Here is a 22713-nt window from a genome sequence, read left to right as displayed (position 1 = left end):
CACGGGTCACTCAAAAGCCGTGTAAATAAACTTTGCTTTGAGAATCCCAAATCTGATCTACACTTTCTTCTAAGAAGTTAAGGAAAGGCCCTGAACGATTTCTAAACAATCTTCTCTCAAGTGTTCTTTCGACACCCTACTCTTGTTTACAGAATGAAGAAGGAGGTATCAATCCATAGACGACATTCAGGTCAAGGCTCTGGCCTTGACCTTACTTTGCAAATATTTACTGAGACTCTTCAAGGAACAAATTACTGAGGTCAATATCAGGTTCAAGCTATGATCTTAAGATATGTGTGTTATCACTGCCCAACGTTAGCTAGGCAATGGGGGAAATGACTCAGCAGATAAGAGCACTTGCTATACAAGATTGAGAACATGGGTTCGAATCCCCAGCACTCACCTAACCTAAAGTATCTGGTACCCCAGCACTGGGAGGGGTGGTGGAGGAGACAGAAAGATTTCTGGGGTTTGCTTACTACCAACCTAGGCTGATGAGAGACCCCGACTCAAGGAAATAAGTGGGAGGGCAATAAAGCAAGGCATCCTAAGTCTGCTTCTGTATATACATCCCTAACACACACACACACACACACACACACACACACACACACACACGCTAAATAATTTTCCTCAATTAGTAGGCAGAAAGAATCAAAACTACCTGGTGGCTTTTCAAAGTGGAAACTATTGGTTCATTCAACATGGTTTCTATTACCTAGATTGAAGACTGTAAGAAGAGATGAGGATATTTCTGTCTCACAGAACTTTTTGATTTTACAATTTTTCCTTCTGGTTTTCCTCTTCCTCTTCTTCTGCTATACCAGTAAGAGACACCCTTTCGAGAGTCACAAGAAATGGCATCCGTAGGTGGGCAAGTTGACTCAGCCAATAGTGGTGTTTGCTGCCAAACTTGATGACCTGAACTAGGTCCCCATGATCACCATGGTGGAAGGAGAGAACTGACTCCTATGAGTTGTCCACTCACCAACACACACACACACACACACACACACACACACACACACACACACACACTAAAATTTTTATAATTCTCTTCTATCTAAGAAGCCGAGGCAGTTTGAAATATGAGCACAGAACAAGTAACTAAACGAGATGAGTGGTGCTGACAATAACTTACTTGGATTAGGGCAAACTTTATGAAGCACCTGAGTAGGAAAGGGTGCAGATGGCTGTCTCTAAGTGTCACTTTGCCCAAGGACCAGCTAAGGCAAAAGCAGTGTTTGCTCCCATTTATGACTCAAGATTAAATTTTAATTTGGGGATTTTTGTTAGACTTTTGTTTCATTTCTGGTTCCATAATAACATGTTTCTATGGTTTCCTTTGATTTTTGATAATTTAGTTAATTATCAAGTTAAAAAGGGAGAGTAGCTCAGTTGGGAGAGTGCTTGTCTCCTGTGTTGGAGACCTTAGGTTCAATCCCCACTATTATATGAAACGGATGTCCACATCTGTAATCCTAGCATTTGTTAGGTAGAGGCGGAGGAGGTTTCTTTGCTGCAAGTTCACAGCTTTGGGCTGTCTCAAAAATAAATATAACAACACCAGCAAAAGAAAAATAACAAGAAAGAAAAGAAGAAGAAAGAGAGGAAGGAAGGAAGAAGGAAGGAAGGAAGGAGGACTATGTGGTTTCCCATCTGGAATTCTGAACACATTGCTTAGTTTGGGCAGGTAAAGTTAACAGTTCGTGCTCATGTGGTTGAACAAGTGTCATCAACTTATATAATTCTTCCTTCCAAACAAGGAAGTCTAGGACATTGGAGGTCTTCAGTATTGCTGAGTGAGTAGGTGTGAACACAGTCGTTACTGTCCTTGGTTGTTTGTGGTGATGGGACCTGAACCCGGGGCCCGGTACATGCTGAATGACAGTCCTATCACTGAGTCACAACCTGCCCCTTGTTTTTAGCTTTCATTACTTCCCATTCTTCTAGACCTAACTATAAATATTTATCTCTTCAATAAATTGGCTTAGGAAAACTTTGAAAGGGTTCCTTCCCTTCAAGGTATGAACATAAGGTTGGCACCTTCAAGAACTTAACATGGTATTCATTTCATGGGCACTTACAAATATTAAGAAAATTCTTAAATGGATGATAAAATATAGTACTCTCTCAAAGAGCTAGTTTAAGTGATTCATTTTCAAAATTGGAAGCAATTTCACTTTTCAAAGAGCATTCAAGTACTTTATATGCCCAACACTTAAAGGACAACTGATTTGAAAGGATTATATTTCAGCTTCCTTCTACATGAGATGTTGATGCATTATATTACATTAAACATAATCAGGACCCACGTCTTCCCTTACTACTGATGCTATATTCGCCAATGTTCTTTCTATTACAAACAAATAATAACAAAAAGACTACCTTTAGCCAGGTGGTGGTGGTGGTGGTGGTGATGGTGGTGACGCACGCCTTTAATCCCGGCACTCAGGAGGCAGAGCCAGGAGGATCTTTGTGAGTTCAAGGCCAGACTGGTCTACAGAGAGAGATCCAGGAAAGGTGCAAAGCTACACAAAGAAACCCTGTCTCGAAAAACCAAAAACCAAACAAACAAAAAAGACTACCTTTAAACAATTCAAAGGCAAGTCAGTATTTGCTTCCAGTAGATGGCAGTGCAGAGCAAGCCTTTGTAGATCTAGTGATACCTCTTTGATTATGAGAATAATTATTCTGTTATAAGGTCATACAAAGAAACTTACACAGTGACAACAAACACCTAGGGGGACTTTGTGCTGTGTTCTGTCACTGACATCTCATCTATACACAATAGCTAAAATATTGGGCGCCCTGCCACTGAAAGGACCTACTATATGTATGCATGAAATCACTTTTTGATGTTGGATTTTGCCTGCTTGTTTTAATTTGTTTATTTTATTTCATGTTATAAGTCCAGTGGGGCTGTATACATTAGCACAGTGCCAAATTTGATCTCATTCAGGCCGGTCAGCATACACAGAGGAAGGACTGTTCTAGAATTAGAAGCCATATCCCTGACCAATGTGTGTGTGTGTGTGTGTGTGTGTGTGTGTGTGTGTGTGTGTGTGTGTGTGTGTATGTGTGTGTGTGTCCGTGTCCAATACCTTTAATCATTAATATGTTGTGTTAAAAATGCTAGTGGCTCCAGAAAATGCCATTTCCCTAATTAAAAAAAAAAAATCACACAATGTTTCAGGTACAGTGATGGTAAGTTGGAACTCAGATTGTGTAACAAGGAATATATGTTTACCCTATTTTTTTTTGACACCACAACCTGCAAATGTGTTTATTACAACTGCCATCCCAGCATATGAGGTCCCACCTGTGGACCCTGAACATGGAAGCCACGGGAGCGGGCAGAGGAGTGCTTCCTCCCAATCCATCTCCAGAACTCTTGCAGATTAATAGCAGTCTTGATGAGTCCCAGTGAGAGTTGAGCCCAAGACTAGCTGTCCCTGGAACAGGAAGAACTGGTTTCCAGGGACCCAATGCCTGACCACTGCGAATTATGGTCACTTCTTTTACACGTGGCCACAGTCATACTTGCCCCTCACAACTTTGAGTATAACCCCAGGCAGGTCTTGGGTGCAGCTGCTCTCCATGAGGATCACATGGTGCTCCCGCAGGGTGTGGCCCTCCCGGGAAGGAAGCAGACGGCTTTCTTTGCCTGTGCTGAGGAGCTCTAGGCGGCTCTTGCGCTCCACAGAGGTGGCCTTCTTTGGCTTTCTGATAAATGTGCACAACACCACACCCTTCTGCTGTGGCATGCCCTCTGTGGGACCCAGACGCTTAGGGGGTTCCTTCGGGCAGGCAGCCTAAGCGATGTATCTGGTTCAAGGTGGCCATGGAACCTGTGGCCCAGAGTTGGGGGACCTAGGACCAGGCCAGGACTGAGGGACTTGGTGAGACCACGGAGAAGGTTGGGCCAGCACATCTGGCGGTATGGTGCATCCCTCACCAACCTAGCAGGGTCATAGACCTACACTATTTCTTAAAACCGTTTAGAAGAAATGTTACACATGATATTGACTAGTAGTTACTACATGCTATCATATATAAAAATATGCCTAGACAAGTGTCTGGGGCTAGGGATATGGCTCAGCTGGTGCTTGCCTAAGCTCAAAAGGCTCTGGGTTTGATCCCTAGAACCCCATTAAAAACAAATGTGGCCCAGCGGTGGTGGGGTACGCCTTTAATTCCAGCACTCAGGAGGCAGAGGCAGGTGAATCTCTGTGAGTCGAGGCCAGCCTGGGCTACAGAGTGAGTTCCAAGTAAAGGCGCAGAGCTACACAGAGAAACCCTTTCTCAAAAAAACAAACCAAACCAAACCAAACCAAAACAAAACCAACCAATAAACAAAACAAAACAAACAAACAAAAAACCCACAAATGTGGTGTTGCTTTCGAGAACTCACCATCCTCTAGTGTATAAGTGAGTTTAAGGTTAGCCTGGGCTATATGAAATCCTGTCCCAAAGCAAAACAAAACTCCCTTTCTTTCTCTTATCACTCAGCACATAGAGAAATAATGGAACAGAAGCCCAGGAAGGAAGAATTATGATCCAAAGAATATCTTCCCAGGACGATCAGGTGAAGAGGACCCTACAGATGGGTCTACTTGATTTTTCTTTCCTCTTTGTGACCCCCACAGTTTATGCTTTGCCCTATATGTAATTGGTAGAGATAGTGTTAGGATATTACAGAAAGCAATTTGTGGCATTGGGGTAAAGCGAATCACTAGATAATCTTTGGAATCTTAAAAGGCTTTATGGAACATCTAACCTCACGTCTTTAGTTTACTCACTGGGAAAAAATGCAGCAGAAAGGGAGGCCACTGGATTCCCAGAGGTCACACAGATAATTAATGATAAAGCAGGGGCCAAGGTCATTCGATTCTTGGTACTTTGAGCAAGCACTATAATGCTGGTAAGGGATAAAGAAGAAGGTGAAAAAGAGAGAGAGAGAGAATTTAGACTTGGTGACTTAGGAGAGAATGGAAAACGCTCTTTTACATAGTCTGAGAGAAAAGATGTTTTAGGGTAAAGGTTCCAGAAAGAGAAGATTGCACACATTGGTCAAATATTGGTTTTGGCTGTTAGCTCTCCTGATTTTGTGTAAGCTTCTATGTCCTGTCAGTTTTAAAGAATATTCACATACAAAGAGTTTCTGGAAAGGCGATTTCCTTTTCTCCTTTGAAAGAAGTGATGTTGTAAACAATGGATGTGGCTACGCAAAGAAGCAAGATTTATTTACTTACTTACTTATTTATTATTTATTTTAAGAATGCAACAAGATTTAAAACACTGTGTTCTTTTAATAAAAACACACTTTTCCAACTCTGCAAGTTCTCATGATGCAATTGTTAGGAATGTACAGATGATGAAGGAGAAACTTTTCTTCTCCTAACTTCCAATTTTTTCCCAGTGTCATCAAAGAAATGGAAGAGCACACACATATTTTACAGTTATCAAAACTAATGTAAGTATTTTAACATAGTGATGAAATCCATGGCTTAGCCAGAATTTAGGAGTGCAATAGTATCCATAGACAGTGCTATCAAAGACTTATTTGAGAGGAGATTTCCAGTGTTAATAATGCAGAGACAAATCTTGTATTAATCATGAGACTTACATGACTTTCTCTGAGTTGGAGTGCAATTTGTCTTTACTTTGAAAAAACAGTCTCTGTTCTTACTACTTTATTCTTGGCAGAGGTTACTGTTTTATTGATTTGAGGTGGATCCCACATTTGGAGTCCCACATCCCTAAAGGGTCTGGTTGTGAAGTAAAAATGGAAATTGGAAGGTATGGGAGTGGGATGAAGGGGTCGCTTTAATTGCCTGAGGGAATCTGTTAACCACTTTTCATTTGTCTCCATGGTGTCCTTGGATAAAAGGGAATAGTGGGAGGTGGTTTAAAAAAAAAAGAAAGAAAGAAAAGGCAAGGGACGTTAAGAAAAGTCACATGCAAAGAATGAATCAAAAGTAAAGGAAACTGAACTTTGAGACAGTTCGCTGTAGATATCATTGAAGTTCTTTGTGTAAACAATGCAGCCATTGTGTGCTGTGGTAGCGCAATGTTTTTATTTCTTAATCACGACAGGTAGATAAGTAAGTAAATAAATAAATGGAACTCCGAGCCATTTATTCTAGATCCATGGGCAAATTTACATAACGTGGTTCTGAATATCAACCATCTAAAGAGATTGCTCAATTGCCTTGGAGAATCGGGTAAGAAAATCAGATGTGTGTTTTCAATTTTTGATGGAATAACGTTCTATGGGGACTCATGACTTAAAATCAGTAAACAGACCAGAAACTGCGTACCGGTGGGTTACAACTCAAGTTTCTTGGCTGGTGGACTGGTAAAATTCGATTTCCTTCCAAACAAGAGCTGCCCGGAAGTCCTGTGGCGATCTGGGAGCTAGGTGGGCGGTCTGGGACGCACAAAGGAGTCCTGCTGCCTAGGGCGCCTTGCGCAGCCACAATCTGCGGCTTTGGGGAGTTGGGAGGACCCAGTGTGAGCTCCAGGCCATTCCGGTTCAAGAGCGCTTTGCATTGGGAGGGGGGCGGGGGATGGACAGGACCGTGACCACTGTCAGGACAGAAGAGCAGGTTGGGATTTGTGCGCTTTAAGTCTCCAAAGATGACTCTGAATCTTGTTCCCACCCCTCTCTGAAGGCTCCACTGTGTGTTGAATGAGAGAAAAGAGGTGACTTGAGATTTTGAGACCCAGAGCTAGCATTGGAATCCTCGGATTCTCAATGGATCCATCACCTAGAACCACCTCCGGGTGCTGAAAGGGGCAATTGCGGGTGCGGGTGGGATGGGTAATGTTCAGGGGTCTGATACTGTTGTTTTGGGGACTCTCTGCCATCAGTGGCTTTAAGGGGCATGAGCTCAGAACTACGGTTTGGTGTTTCTAAAAGTTGGACACCGGTAAGCTTCAGGAGTGGCAAACTCGGACTGGGGATTCAAGTGTGCACCTCAGAGAGTACTGACAATCGAATGACTGGGAGCTTTTGGGTCTCAAGTGGCTCAGGTACTAAATGGAGGTGTAAAGGCAAATGAGGCGCTTTAGAGCTCCTAACGAGTTCTTCAAAAATGTTAAGGAAATAGGATCTTCCCAGACTAGCAGTGCTCAGTCTCTCCTAACTTCCACCACCCTCCCCGAATCTCTAACCTTCGGCCACGGTTTTTTGCGGAGGTCCATCTGTGCTGTGGCAAGAGCCATTTCTGGGTACATCCCTTCCTGGTTCTTCCAGAAGAGCTAACGCCTCATAGTTGGTGATTTCTTCTGCTCAAGGTTAGCTCCTGGTCCCTTCACTCCATTGGAGATCTCTAGCCCTCACCACTCCTTAGGGAACCACACATGAGGATATATAAATATATGGCTGGGATGTTAGGATCGGGGAGGATGACAAAAATCCCAGGATGTGGTCGTTTTTTCAGCGAGTGGCGCAGAGAGAGATGGGCAACAGGAGACTGGGGGGATGGGGAACTTTTATCCAGTGTTTCAAAGGCAAAGACCTTGAGCAAGTGTGTCTGTTGTCTCCTAGTCGATGTTACCGGCTCTACACTCGCACTTCCCCACTGCTTCCTAGCTTCATAAGCCCGCGGATCTTGACTACCTGAGCGTCGCCAGCTTTTCCGCACCGGGAACATTTCGTTTGTGTTCTGTCCAGCCATTGCGCCTAAGACCGGGGAAGCTCTTCAGTCCTCCCACCACGTCTGTGACAAAGCGCGCGGGCTGACCCCGCAACCCAGGCTGCGTTGATCTTCTTCCGCACTCTTCGTTTTTCTCGATCTGGCCCAAGGATTCTTATTCCCACCCTATGGGAACCCATCCTGGCCACGAGAAGCCTGGAGAGCTTTGTCACACGCATCCCACTAGATCACAGCTGGTAGATCTCCCCGACAGTCCAAACTTAATTTCCAGCTTCTCAGGCGTGGTGAGAGCCCATGGAAAAACCTCTTCTAGATCCCTCGTTCCTCCCCCAAAAGCAGGAGACTTGAGAATCTTAGTAGAAAAAGCACAATTAAAGACCAGGGCAGGGCGGATCAGGCGGGACAATCGATTTTGTTTTGGGGTCCCCATCCTCCCCACTTAGGAAGCTCTTGGGCAGATATAGCACAAGTTTGTATACTGGGTCGACCAGGGGATTGCAAACCCAGAAAGCAAACAGCCGCGGAGGAATTGCGGACTTAGTCCAGTTGTCGGTGCAAATGGGTGTTCGGGGACGCTTGCGGTGTGAACTTTCTACCCATCACTTATGGAGGGAGTTTGAAGGAAAGGAGGGAAGGGAGCGGCCCCAGGGGGGCCGCGTGGCGTGGACGGTGCCTGCCTGGGAGGTGTCTGTGTATGCCAGAGCGTGGGGGTGGGAGGATTTCGCGCTGTGGGCGGAAGGAGTCTACCACGAACAGCAGGCTAATTGGCTTGAGACATTTTGCAAGCGCTGGAAAAGGTCGTTGAAGGAGTTCGCTGTACAGAGAGAAAGAGAAATCTTAAAAAAGAGTGCCGGGCATGCGCATAGAGAGGATGCCATATTGGAATGAGGCTGTAGTGGGAGCTGGAGGACCCGAGCGGGCGCGCTAGGGAGGCGGCGGGTAGAGAGCGAGTGAGCTTGGAGGGCGGGTGAGCACGACCAGCGCCCACTCCCGTCGCACCCGGGGGCCAGGCTCCACTCTCCGGGGCAGGACGAACTTCATCAGGTAAGACGCCTTCCCAGCCACTGTTCCCTCGCCTAACCCGGCCCGCAAGCAGATCTCTGGCCCGCAGGTTGAGTGCGCCGAAAGGCGTCTTTTTTCCAGTTTAGTTGGAGGAAAAAAAAAAAAAAGAAAGAAAGAAAGAAAAAGAAGGAGAAGGAGAAAGAAAGAAAAAGGAAGCCCGAACCAAGCTAGGGGTGGAGGTGGGGGAGGCGGGGGGTTGGGGAGGAAGGAGGAGAAAAACCGAAGAGCAGGGGCTGGAGAGGAAATGAGCAGCACTTGAGCGAAGCCTCTAACTCCTCTCTGCGCTCTGGGTTGTCATTTTTTTTTTCTTTCCCCACCCCCTTTCCTCTGGCTCCGGGCTCTGAAAAGCCAGGCCTTGCGGGAGTCTGTCCGGAGTTGCAAAGTGACCTCGTCCTCCTCCGGGTGCAGCCCGTTCTCTCCCGCCGCCCACCTTCCTTGCTTGTGCACTCGTTTTAGCGACGCAGCCGCCTCTGCCACCTACCCCGCGTTCCCGCGTCTCCTCGACTCTGGGGTCTCCCTCTTTTGGTGTGTATTTGGAGGTTTGGGGGACTAGGGAGAGGAAGGTGGTGGTGGTGGTGGAATTGGAGATCAGCAGGGGTCGGGTGGGGGCTGTTTCCAAAATCGCGCAGACATTTGGAATCGCCCGATTGGAAACATTTGCCTTGTGCAGCGGAACTGAAATTGTCAATAGTAGTTTCGGAGCGAGCTCTAGCAAGGGCGATCTTTTTGTTCATTTTTTGTCACCGTTTAAAGTAACATCCCGTCACTTGGGGCTTTCTTGTGTACACTCATCCCGTCTCTTTTCAGAATTACTAACCTGATCGGCTCTGGAGTTTATTTATTTATTTTTATGTGCGTGTGTGTCTTGCTGAAATCCTCTTTTTTTTTTTTTTTTTTTTTTTTTTAAAAAAAAAAAAAAAAAAGCAACCGTAGGGACTGCTAGATGTATGTTTTGATTTCTGACCTGGAGCGGTTGAAGGGGATTAGGTTCGTAAAGGGAGAACATTGGGTGTGGGAAGTGGTTGGTTCGCAGTGGCCGGACACACGTCCCCAGCCCAGTCCATACTTGTGTTTTCTTGGAAGCGCTACAGCAGCGGGGAAGGAGTCTGTAGACACCGTACCAGTTCCAATATGGCGGGCTAAGGTGGCTTTTAAAAACTGAAAATAAAGGTTTTGAGGTGGGAAAAAACCCAACTGAAGTGGCCACGCCTTAGTTTCGACTCCTTTTGGTTACTCCAGGAGCTTCTTTAGCGAATTAAGTAGGAAACAAGAGGGGGAGCGAGCTATTCCAGTTTTTTTTCCGTGGTTCATTTGTATCTAGTCCAGAGCTAGAGGGTCCAGGGTGGAGGGGTGCCTTGGGCCGGGATGAGGGCATCCAAGCGCAACTGCCTCGTGTGTGTGTGTGCCTGTGGAACCGTGTACAAGCCTGTATGTGCAGTCGCTAGGGTGTGTGTTAAAGAGGCCCCCTCCCCCACGTCAATGTATGTGTGCGTGCGTGTGCGTGTGTGTGTGTCTCCGAACGAGACTCTGCCACGTTCTGATGTGACAAACTGCTGAGGCGAGGTGCAAAATCCACGAGGGCAGAGGGAATGATTAATTTCGCCCCTTTAGGGGTCGTGTTTTCTTGTTCCCTCAGTGTTGTTGGATCCTGCGTGGACTAGGCGGAGCGAGGAGGTGCTTATTAAAAAGACTAACTGTCCAGGGTACTCGGTGCAATAGGCAAGGCTGCATGCAGTCAATGGGATTTTGTGTCCGGGGGAGATGAGGTTTGTGCCGAATTTAGTGATAGACTCGGGCTTTCCCTGCACTCCCCGCAAAGGTGAGAGGTTGGGGACCCCGGGCGAGGCTCACAGAGGATGAGGAAGCATGGACCTCCCAGCAGCAAAAGGCATACAAGGTCAACCTGAAGAGTTGCCAGGTCACTTTCGGTTTTCCCGTTCTAGGGAAGGTCAGGGATGGGAAGTGAATTTTAGGAAAAAATTGTCTCTTGCTCAGTTTAGCAACCCACCGGACTGCTGCGGGAGGGGAGCCCTCCATGGGTAGGCGCTCGGGGCTAGGCTGGAGTCTTGGGATGTGAATGGAAATCCGAGTGCTGGGGAAAGGTCTGCATCCGGGGTCTGGATGCGTCTGGAAAGGTCTAGAAGTGGAGTTTGGAGATAAAGATTGGAGCAACTCTGGGGTTCTTAGGAAAGCCAGTAAACCTAGACCTGGAAAAAAACCACTCAGAATGCATGATTGTAGTCGCCTAGCTTGGAAGAGGGGTCCCCGACAGGGGTCGCCCGTGTCCACGGCGCAGCAAAGGAGTAGGGTGTGCGCCGCGGGTCCAGCAGAAAAGACCCTGGGAGGAGAGTGGGCGTGAGCCACGTGCCAGTCGCTCGCGATCTCTGGGGAGGGTTGGTCCGGGAGGACGTTCTTCCGCCAACGAATGTGAAAGCGCAAGGCCAAGATCGAGGAAGAGGCATTTTAAAAGGATTGGATTAAAAACAGGACTGGCCAGGTCTGTAGTCACTGCAACAACGTGGTCACCTGGCCGTTGCAGGGACCCAGAGGGTGATTTTACTGGGTCTCGGACTCAACTCAGTCGGTGGTGGGGATGGGGAGAGGGGGATGGAGCGGTGTCTAGTCCGCTCCAGGGTGTCAGGTGGGTGGGAGATGGGCATTCGAGACTCCACCGCAGGTTATTTCTTCCCACTTGAGCGATTGTTGACAGGCGCGGGACAGGAAGCATTTCATCTTCCCAAGTGGAGCGCGCGGCGCGTCCCCAGCACTCCCAGCCTGCGCGTCCTCGGGTGGGGGTGGGGGCATCCGTGGGCTCAGTTGAGGTGAGGATAAGCACAAAATGGTTCTGTGTTTGCAAACTGCAATTTCAACCAGGGTTCCCTCCCCTCTTCCTCCCGACGTTGCTGCTGCTGAGGGCACAACTCATCCTAAGGCTTCGAAACCCACAATTTTGCACCGGGTCGGGCCATGGACGTGAGTATCCAGTTAATTCCAAAGAATACTCCACAGGGTTGTCGCAGGGCCCAAGTGTTCCTTTCTCATGGGGAGCGGCGGGAAGTGGGCGCGCGCGGGGGGGGGGGGGAGGGGAGGGGAGACTGGAGTGGTGCAAGCCACCAGCGCTGCACAGCGGGGACTTGGGGCACTCCAGTGGCTGACGTGTGGGGACCTTTGCGCATAAAAATCCTAGGGAGATCCCCGGGGCCCTGCGACGAGAGGCGGCGGGCGGGTGATCCTTCTTGATGTCAGTGCGGCATCCAGGAGTACCCCAGACAATGCCAGGAAACAGGGTTCCTGAGACACTTCCCAAACTTTTCAGTTTTACTTTTGGAATTTCAGGGATATTGAAGATTAGATGATTTAGGTGGGATTTCGGGAAAGGCTAGGGACGTTCGTGCACCTGTAGCTCAGTTCCAGGACTCCTAATCCAGTCCGGTTAGCTCTAGTTTGCGCCATATGCCTGGCTACCGCGGGTTCGGGGCACCCAGCCTACAGATGCTGACTGGGAAGGGAAGGTCTTAGCCCCCGGTGAGAAGGAAGCTACTTTGGACCAGGGCTCACTGCCCTTGTAAATCATTGTCAGTGCCCCTACTCTCACCCCTCCATCCTGTACCATAGTCCAAGGATCCGGCTTAACTACACCAAATGAAGGAACGCAGGCTCCATCAGGTTTGAGGAAAGGGCTACCTTCCTTTCTGGGGAGATGGTGGTTGAGTTGTTTGGTAATTGGAATAGGGTGTTTTAAAGGAATTGTTGGCCAAGCTGTCTTTGAGACAAACTCCTGCGACTTTCTCCCTACTGAACACTGAATTTGCACTCCCTGGGACCCTCCAAACCATCAAGAGATGCTTTTAGATCATTTGTCTTTGCTCTTTCCTGGGACAGTCAATGGCCAGGAAAAATGTGTGCATACCCTAATAAGTCATTTGTGCCATAGCAAAGTTCTACTGCTAGCAAGACTCACTCTTAGGCTGGTGTCAGACCCAGTGAGGAGGGATGGGCATCCGGGCCATCCTCATCTTAGGAAAAACAGCACCAACTACCCCTCGCTCTCTAAACACTAGCCTAGATCTGCTTCTGTGACAAATTGAGCGTTTCCCATCTCCAGTTAAGGTACAGAGACCATGGACCTCACACAGTAAGTTTGCCCGAGATATTACAGACTACATTTTAAAAAAACGATGGCCCTTTGTAGATATAAATAACTAGTTCCATGATTCCTGAAAAAAAAAAACTACAAAACAAAACAAGACCCCTTTTCTTTTTGTCAAAAGGTTTGCTGTATGTGTTCATCAAATCCCTTTTCTGCCCACTCTAGCTGAGGTGACATTTAACTCTTTTTTGGTCCTCATGCCAATAATGCCCCCAAATAACTGTGGGAAGAAACAGGAAGTGTAAGCAACATTGCTCTGAGCTGAACATGAGATTTGGTTTACTTAATATAGCATGCTCTTGAGAGTAAGTCCATACAGCAAAACCCCAAAGCTCTACTGTGGGATTTAAATGCCCTCCAGTTTGGTATAGTCAGTTTCAGTTTGGATAACACTTTCTCTCTTTGTAGTTCAGGATTTGGAACTTTTGTGTTTATGGAACAGTGTAGGTCTCACAAAGAAATTTATCTTGTCAGGAAGTTGAAGCTCATAAATCTTTTGTACCAAAATGATATTGAGGTTTGTAATTCAAAATATGTTTTTATGCCCCATTCCCAATTCATATCCATATTGCTTCAATAGCAGCTTGGTGTCTCACATCCACAATTGAAAGAAAACAGGGAAATTAAGTTCATTAAGTTTGATAACCCAGGAATGGCTGCCTAGTTTGTATAGATGAAAAATTGTTGATAGGAAGAAAGAGAGGAAATTTAGGAGGCATGACCTTTATTTAGTTTCAGAGTCTGTTGAGCTGTGTGACCTGGGATGAGTATTGTTATCATAGCAAGTCTGAGCCTTCTTGTCTGCAAGAGGGCATTGGACTGGAGTTTCCCTCAGTGATGTCCCTGTTACCATGAGGGACCAGAAACAAAGAGACAAAGACGAACATGCTCAAGCGATGCTTGAGCTTCCTGTCCCCAAAGTGTAGTAAAACACACTGGCCTTAGGTGACAGTTGTGTGACCTAAGGTCCGAGAGCAGCTGGTAGTTGTGGGTCACCGTGCAGAAATGAGTGCTGTACTGTTCAGTGATGTAAGGGCCACATGAGGCCTTGTCTTCATTTCTGCTCTGGAAAGTAATGCACATACTGGGTTTCGTGAGCTTTCTTTGAATGCGAGTCATGAAGAAATGCTTGATTTGATTTGCGACTACTTATGCCTAGATCTAAAAGGGGCCTTTCCAGAAAGCACTGTGTACACCACTATCCCAGACTTGGTGGGGGTTGTTTAGCATGCCTTGGCTAATGGCTGTAGTGTGTCTTTATGACGAAGGCCTACTGGTAGCCAGTGAAAGTGTTCACTGTCCACTGGGAGACTTAAAACTTTCTATCTCCCGTCTTTGGGTTTGGCTGCTGGGCAGTCCATCCTCTGTAAGATCGGGGCAGTTCTTTTCCTTTTGTTGCTTTTTATGATTTATTTTTATTTTATGTGTATGGGTGTTTTACCTGCATGGATATCTGTGCACCATGTGCGTGCTGTCCGTGGAGGCCAGAAGAAGGGGTTGGATCCTCTGGAACTGGAGCTGCATGTGGTTTTTAGTCACCATGTGGGTGATGGGAATAGAAGCCCAGTCCTCTACAGGAGCATCAAGCACTCTCTTAGTTGAGGAACCATCTTTTCAGCCCCTAGGCAGTTCTTAAAAATAATTTCTTACTAAAGTAAATGCTAACTGTGTTTACATCAGTGTAAAGATAGTTAATACGTAGGATTGTGTGTTGTAAATAGACACTCTGGATAGAACTTTGAATGTAACAGGGAATATTGCATATTCATATTGCCAGTTCAACTTTTTTTTTCTTCTGAAAAGATGCTGCCCTTGCTCTGACCACCTTGTTGTCCAAAAGCAATGAGTTAGAAGTGATAATATGCCACTGCACGTTGATAGTTCTCTGTTAGGCAAGGTGTGAACCCTGTGTTAAACCTACATTCCATTGCTGTGACAAATAGCTGACGTAAGGAAGGAAAGGAAAGGAAAGTGTATTTCAGCTCACTGTTCCAGAGTTTTCTATCTATAACCCTTGACTCTTGTTTTGGGGTCTGTGGTCAAAGCATCGTGGTGGTGGGGGCGTGGTGCAGAGACTAAGTGTGTGGGGATATGAGGGCACAAGAGACAGCTCCCAAGAACATGACCCTGGTGACCCAATTTCTCCTCCTGTTTCCAGATAGCCCCACCAGCTGAGAACTGAGCCCTGGAATACATGCGCCCCCAGGGAGGGCAGTTTATAGCCAAACCCCACCATCGCCAATAGGCTTTTCTTATAGGATTGGATGGATGTTTTTCACACTGACTAAAGAAAAATCCATTGTGTTTGTTTTTCTGAAAAAACAAAACAAAACAAAACAAAAGATAAACAAACAAAAACCATAAAGTAGTTTAAAATAGAAATTGTTATAACATTTGTAAAATAATTTGTAAATTGTTATAACATTTGTAAAATAGAGCAAATGTCAGTGTAGTGATCGGAGGAAGATGCATGAAGCTATTATTTAGTTAACTTACCAGCTCCCTCCCTCCCTCTCTCCCTCCCTCCCTTCCTGTTTGGTTTTGGCCCACCCTTTTCTTTAGTGTCCCTGTATTTGTTCAACACACACCCAGTGGTCTTGTTGGGGGGGGGGGAGGAGAGGCTCTCACAGAGTCTGGTGAATCATCAGAAAGGCAGAGGGATGGTCCATGGTTATCAGTGCGCTCTCTGTGCGCATAGGCAACCTCCCTGTACTTAAGGCGGGCACATTTTTATTCTGGGAGTTTGTTTTTCCCCCTGCAGTTTTACTTCTTGAGAAGAAGAGGAGTCAAACTGTGCCTTCTCTGTTCCCTGGTAACTGTAGTCATTTGGTTTTCTTCCCCCCACATTTGATCAAAACTAATCCATGAACTGAATGGTGTCGCTGGGGTCTGAATTTCAGGTGCACGGTCCTGCAAAGTCTCCTATTAATGGTAACTGAAATCAGCAACAGGTCACTTTGCTAGAGGGCATCCTGATCTAAGGATCCCAGATGAGCCTGTGAGCAGATTGTGGGTCAATCTGATGGCTCAAAACTTCTCTTAATGTAACGGCTGCTGAGTTAATCATTGGCTGTGTGGCAGCCACTCGTCCTAGTGTGTTGCGTTCTTCTTTTGTCTTTGTTTTGTTTTATGGAGACAGGATCTCATTCTGAGGCACAGGGTGGTCTTGAACTCTTGCAATCGTGTTGCCGCAGCCTCCTAGATGCTGGAATGTTGGGAGCCAGCATACCAATTACATATATTTGTTGTAGTGAGAAGTGTGTGTGTGTGTGTGTGTGTGTGTGTGTGTGTGTGTGTGTGTGTGTAGGCCAGTGGTCATTCCTTAGGTACTCTTACCTTGTTTTGAAGACAGTCTCTCTCATTGCCTTGGAACACTCATGGACTGAACTAAGCAGGCTAACCAACAAGCTCCAGGGACCTACTGTCTCTACCTCCTTAGTTCTGAGATTACTAAAGTGTGCTACCACGCTGGACTTCCTCACACGGATTCAGGGCACTCAGCCCATCATATTTGCCTGGCAGGCACTTTACTGGTAGATATCTCCCCAGCCCTGCCTTCAGATATCATAAGCAGTGCTACGGAAATTTTCTTGCAGAACTCTAAGTCTCTGCTTCTTTGTCTTTTGTGGTGTGTGTCTCCAGAATCTAAGCTACATCTCCAGGCTAGTGAGGGGTTCTCTCCGTTTCCTAGCTGGGAAGACTAAGGCCCTCTTTTATTTCAGTACATTCCTTGTATTTCCTTTTACCATGTCTGTAAGGAAGGGAAGCAGGCACGGAGACTCCTGTGAGTTGGAGTGGGAAGGGAGATTTGAGAAGGCTTCCAGAACAGCTCTGTTTTGCAGCTCAGAGCACAGTTCTTGGAGGGGTTAAAAAGTCCATCTCATGTTGGTAAGTCGTATTACTGTACACTATCAGGCTGGTCCAAACTACAGCCTACGGGTTGCACATGGCAAAGTACAGCTATGAATGTGGTCTGACTCCGAACCTTAAGATACTTTGCTTTCCTTGTGTGGTCCAATCGTGCGACTTTTGGGTATGACAGTAGTAGGTGACAATTTCCTGTTGCGGAGTAACGAGACTGGACAGTCTGTCTTCTGAAAATTCCTATACATTTTCTAAATTCTTTCCTAAGTAAATTAGGGTGTTTTTATTTACTCTGCAAAAATCTTCAGTTTACTTAGTGAGTTCCCCATGCATTTAAATGATATAATTTGTTAAACTTTGATGTATATGCAAATTTGTGTCTTAAACACACAAAAGTCCCTAGACTTGTGTGTATTCCCAGCCAGATGGTGGAGCTCTGTAGGCCTACTTTCTGGCCATAGCTTTCAAGAGGCTGCCCCCAAAGTTGGTGCTTAGTTTTAATGTTCTGGTTGCCAGTTTGAATGGATGCTTTGGTGTATGTGTTGATGTAATCTGTGTGTGTTGTGTGTGATATATGTGTATGTTTGTGTGGATAGGTGCACACGTGTCCATGCCTGTGCAAATGCATGTGGAGGCCAGTGGTTGACGTGGGGTGTTTTCCTCAACTGCTTATTTTTTTTTTTTTTTTTTTGTTTTTTCGAGACAGGGTTTCTCTGTGTAGCTTTGCGCCTTTCCTGGAGCTCACTTGGTAGCCCAGGCTGGCCTCGAACTCACAGAGATCCGCCTGGCTCTGCCTCCCAAGTGCTGGGATTAAAGGCGTGCGCCACCAACGCCCGGCCAACTGCTTATTTTTTGAGACAAGGTGTCTCACTGAATCTGGAACACATTGATTGATTCGGTTAAACCGACTGGCCACCAAGCTCCAGGCATCTGCCTCTTCCCACCGCTATAGTGCTGGGACTGCAGCCCAGTGCTGCCCCCAACCGGCTTGTTATGTATGTGCTGGGGTTCTGAACCTGTGTCCACATCCTTGCCTGGCAGGCACTTCATTGACCAGGAAATGGTTCCTTATGCATTGTAAGCTTGGTTGATGTCATCTGTCAAGCAGTGCTGCTGAGCATCTGTTTGGCTTGACGCTCTCGATCCATAAACACCACCCCAAACACTGGACTCTGGTTATTAGATAGTCTATGCAGTCCAGCTCAGAGAAAGTTTTCTTGTAAGTTTCTCCACTTTCTGAGTTCTCTGCACTGAGTCGCCACTGTCTGGCTTACCGTAATTGACTTACACGTAGATGCACAATGTGTGGTAGATAATTTGTTCACTCACTATGTGACCACTTGGGAAGATGCTGTAATTTATTCTTTTTTTTTTTTTGGTTTTTCGAGACAGGGTTTCTCTGTGTAGCTTTGCGCCTTTCCTGGAACTCGCTTTGGAGACCAGGCTGGCCTCAAACTCACAGAGATCCGCTTGCCTCTGCCTCCCGAGTGCTGGGATTAAAGGCGTGCGCCACCACCGCCCGGCGTAATTTATTCTTTTTAACATTAGCAGAACATGAGAGATCTTATATTTGGGGGTTTGTTCAGGGTGTCAGAACCAAGAAGACCATGTCTGTGCAGATTCTAAAACTTAGGTTTCTTCTTGGGCTAGGCTTGGTGGTGCACATCTTTAATCCCAAGACTCAGGTGGTGGAGATGGATGGATATCTGTGGATTTGGGCCAGCCCCGTTTACCTATTAAGACACTGTCTCAGAAAAAAAAAGAAAAAAAAAGGCTTTAAGCAAGTTTATTGAGAGATAGACAAACAGTTCCTGGTAGCTAGAGCACAATGGAAAGCAGTTGGCCCTCCCCTCCCCTCCCCTCCCCTCCCCTCCCCTCCCCTTCCCTCCCCTCTAACTTCTTTTACTTGAATCTAGGACCAAGTTCAATCCTTCGTGACTTGGTGCACATTCCTGGTACAGGAAACCCTAATTTGGTACTCTGATGCCAAACCCTCTTGTATTCAGGTTGAATTTTCTAATCCAAAAATCTGAAATGCAAAGTGCTCTGAAATTTAAACCTTTTGGAGATCTGATGGGACACTGCACATGGAAAAGTCAACACCATGAAGTTCTATTTCAGGTATATAGTGTTAGCAACCCTGTCTAATAAATAGCTGGGTTTGGAGGTACCTGCCTGTGACCCCAGCACGACATTGGGAGTTCAAGGCCAGTCTTGGCTGAATACACAGACAGTCTCTAAAACAACAACAAAATCCCCTGATATTAACTAATTCAGGTTGTGTGTAAAAGGTGTTTATGTAGGAAACATAAATTTCATATCTAGACTTGGCTCTCTATCATATCATATTATGCATTTGTATACTCCAAACTCTGAGAGAGAAAAAAAAATCTGAAATCCAAAACACTTTTTGTCCTGAGCATTTTAGATAAGGGATTCTCAACTTGTGTGGTATTTAACTGGGTAGTTCACAATCGTATCTTTCTTTATAGTGAATAAATAACTTGTAACTAACTAGTTGATAAATAAATGTACTTTCAAGTGGAAGTGCACTAATCTGAACAATGAAATTTTTTCCTTCTCATAGAAGGCCGTTATATTTCAATCCTGTTGCCGTGATAAAGTTCCCTGACAAAGAGCAGCCTAGGGGAGAAAGGGGTTTATTTGGAGTTTTAAATTCCAGGTTATAGTCCACCATTTAAAGGAAGTCAAGGAACTTCAAACAGCTAGTCACAGTCGTCCACCGTCAAGAGCAGAAAGAAATGAATCTGCTTGTTTGCATGTACTCGGGTGAATTTCCCCTCTCTATACCATTTGGGACTCCCTTGTCTAGGAGATGGTGCTGCCCACAGTGAGCTCAATCTTCCCACATCAATGAATTTAGTTAAGATATTTCCCTGTAGACATGCCTATAGACCAGCCCAACATAGACAATCCTTCACCAAGCCTCTCTTCCAAGGTGATGGATTCTGGGTTGTGTCAAGTTCATAAATAAATCTAGCCATCACAGACACTTACTTTTACATTTTAATTGATCATTTTTTGCTTGTGGTATGTATGTGTATATGTGTTCGTGTGTGTGTGTGTGTGTGTGTGTGTGTGTGTGTGTGTGTGAATGAATGTTTTCCTCACCCTCTGTATTTTGAAACAGTGTTTCTGACTGAGCTTAGATTCTGATTCTGCTAGACTGGCTGGCCACCCAGTACTGGGAGTGTGGGCATGTATTGCTTCATCTGGCTTTGTTTTATGTGGATCCTGGGACTCGAACTCAGGTCCTTATGCTTGCACAGCAAGCACCTTACCAACTGAGTCATTTCTCTAGCTTAGGAGGCTCGTTCTGCACAGGCCCCTCTGTGAGCAGCTGACTCTGCTCACTGTATAGTCCTTGCAGCAGACATTGTCTGAGGACCGAGGAAAGGAGGCCCATTAGAAACAAAAAGTTGCTTTGGGAGGTGGTGGCTGCCTCCAGCTCTGGTATTTCCTCCTGGAATGCCTATTATTTCCAACATATCTTATATCCTAGTATTGGGGTAGGCATCTGATTGCAAAGAAATTAGCATTTCTTATGCTGGGGCAGCAATTTGTGTCAGATTTCAATCTATTTAGAGTGAAAACCAATGAAGTCTGGTTGAAGAATGGAGAGTAAATTGCTGTCCTAATCAAGGTAAGTCAGACTCTGTGCTGATGGTAGATGGCATCATTCCACGGACCTTCTGCCCCAAACAATCAGGCCATCTCATTTGACACAGGGAGGAGGCAGGGCTTGTCTGTTCTTAGGAAGGCTGAGAGTTGTCTAGTGAAAGCCGGAAGCGATGTACTTAGTCAGGCATTATTAGCAGAATGAGCCGGGTGACAAGGTGACTATAAATAAAAGGGATGGTGGTAGCGCTTGGCACTTAACACCGCTTTGCCTCCTCAAAGCCATTTGCAGGAGCGTTCTGTTAGGGTCCTGTGATTCCCGGCTGTGTGCACTTGGTTTCTTAGGAAGAAGTTAGGATTTCTCAGAGATCAAATTTTGGTTCCAAACTTGGTTGTGCTTTCTTTAGATTCCTTTGAGATTTTCCTCTTTGACTGGAATCTTCCAAAGGTCCCAGGTCGGTGTCCTGAGCTCATTATGAATTCCTAGTGTGGAGTGATGAAGCTGCGATTCACACATGCAGGACTTCACAAGACTTTAGTGTAAATCTTTGCATTTTATTTTACTTTTTTTCTCCTGAGTTGGGGAATGAAATAAGTAACTGCATGGTAAGCACAAATCAAATGAGCTTTTGGAGAATGAAGTATGTGGAAGTTAGTGGAAGAGCCAGGGAAGAAGCTGAGAAAGTGCTCTTGGTGGTAGATTAGGAGAGCAAGGATTAATTAAAAAAAATAAAAGGAGAAATGGCGGAGGGCCAGCCTTTGAATGAATGAATAGTCGAGAGAAAGAGGAAATGAAGGTGAGGAAATTAGCAATAATTCCATAAAGTGTCCCAGAACTAAAGAAATCGACAGAAGTCAGCGAGCGACCCCAAACCCTCAAATAGATTGCCTAGACACAGTGTTGTGACATTTCTAAGCATCAAAAGACCCGGATTTCAGATGACATCAAAGCTCTTGTGGGTGGAGGCTGGCAGGCGGTGGAGGGCTGCCCTCCTTTTGAGGAAAGATGTCTTTCCAATTGAAGATTAAAATTTCTTTACATTACGTTTTTATTCATTTTGTGTCTGTGAGAGTGTGTGTGTGTGTGTGTGTGTATGTGTGTGTGTGTGTGTGTGTGTGTATGTGTGTGTGTGTGTGCACATGTGCCACAGTGTATATGTAAAGGTCTGGGTTCCTGGGATTGAACTCCAGTCTTTAGACTTGGCGGCTGTTGCTTTTATCATGCTAACCACCAACTTAAGATATCTTTATCCACCTAAACTATAGGTTAAACTATGAGAGCACATTAAAAACATCTGCAGGCAGACAAGGCCTGGCGATTTCTCCACTCAGTCCTTTCTTAGGGAGCTACTAGGAGTGTGCTCCAACAACAGCAGGGAGAAACCGAGAGCAGACATCGGCAGATCCTGAAAAAGTGAAATCTCTAGACATCATCTACATCCAGTTAGGGAAGCTCCAGTGTAGATCGGAGCAGACAAAGGTACTAGTAGACACTGCCACAAATGGAAATTATTACTATTTCCATACTTAATTTATTCTTTTACTTTGTACATGTGTATATGTATGTATGTGTGTGTGTGCACATGAATGTTCATGTGGAGGACACAGGTCAACATTAAGTGTCTTCCTCAATTACCCTCAACTTTGTGTCTTGAGGCAGGGTCTCATGAACCTACCGAGAGCTCACTGATGGGCTAGACTGCCTGTGCAGTGAGCTCCAGGGATCTACCCTTAGCTTCTCACCAAGTGCTGGGTTACAAATGCCTGCCACTGAGCTTGCCTTCCTTCCTTCCTTCCTTCCTTCCTTCCTTCCTTCCTTCCTTCCTTCCTTCCTTCCTTCCTTCCTTCCTTCCCTTCCTTCCCTTCCCTTCCCTTCCCTTCCCTTCCCTTCCCTTCCCTTCCCTCCTTTCCTCCTTCCTTCTCTCTTTTCCTTCCTTCCTTCCTTCCTTCCTTCCTTCCTTCCTTCCTTCCTTCCTTCCTTCCTTCCTTCCTTCCTTCCTTCCTTCCTTCCTTCCTCTTCTCTCTTTCTCTCTCTCTCTCCCCCCTCCTTCCCTCCTTCTTTCTCTCTCTCTCCCTCCCTCCCTCCCTTCCCCACCCCTCTCTCTTTCTTTCTTTTGAAACATATGTGCTAGGGATCCGAACTTGGGTTCTCAGTTTTCCTGATTGGCACTTTGTAGATGGAGCCACATATCTCCCTGGGCCCTATATTCTTTATTATGGAGAGGAGCTGTAATTGCAATTTTGCTGGCTTCTTTATGTTCTTCAGAGTTAGCTCAGGCAATGGGTGATTTCTGTTCTGTTTTCTTGTGGAATTGAAATGTCTGGATGAGCACA

General features: G+C 45.9%; 1 protein-coding gene and 1 pseudogene across 4 annotated transcripts in view; one reads left to right on the top strand and one right to left on the bottom strand.

The window, feature by feature from the left end:
* Positions 1-3512: 3512 nt before the first annotated feature.
* On the bottom strand, positions 3513-3934 carry LOC114708825 (annotated as a pseudogene).
* Positions 3935-8426: 4492 nt separating this feature from the next.
* The window catches only part of Sfmbt2 (Scm like with four mbt domains 2), a 186559-nt gene continuing 172272 nt past the window's right edge, over positions 8427-22713 (top strand). The window contains exon 1 of one of the 4 annotated variants that reach the window (XM_028891484.2): positions 8427-8708. The gene's annotated coding sequence lies outside the window, so the exon portion shown is untranslated. Of the gene's footprint in view, positions 8709-8947; positions 9252-9699; positions 11224-22713 lie in introns of those variants that run through there. The other 3 variants (XM_028891440.2, XM_028891451.2, XM_028891461.2) reach the window with 3 other exon arrangements.

This window comes from Peromyscus leucopus, chromosome 5 (genome assembly GCF_004664715.2).
Source record: "Peromyscus leucopus breed LL Stock chromosome 5, UCI_PerLeu_2.1, whole genome shotgun sequence".
NCBI lineage: Eukaryota > Metazoa > Chordata > Mammalia > Rodentia > Cricetidae > Peromyscus > Peromyscus leucopus.
Note: the sequence above shows the minus strand (reverse complement) of the source record. Positions and strands in the feature narration are given on the sequence as shown.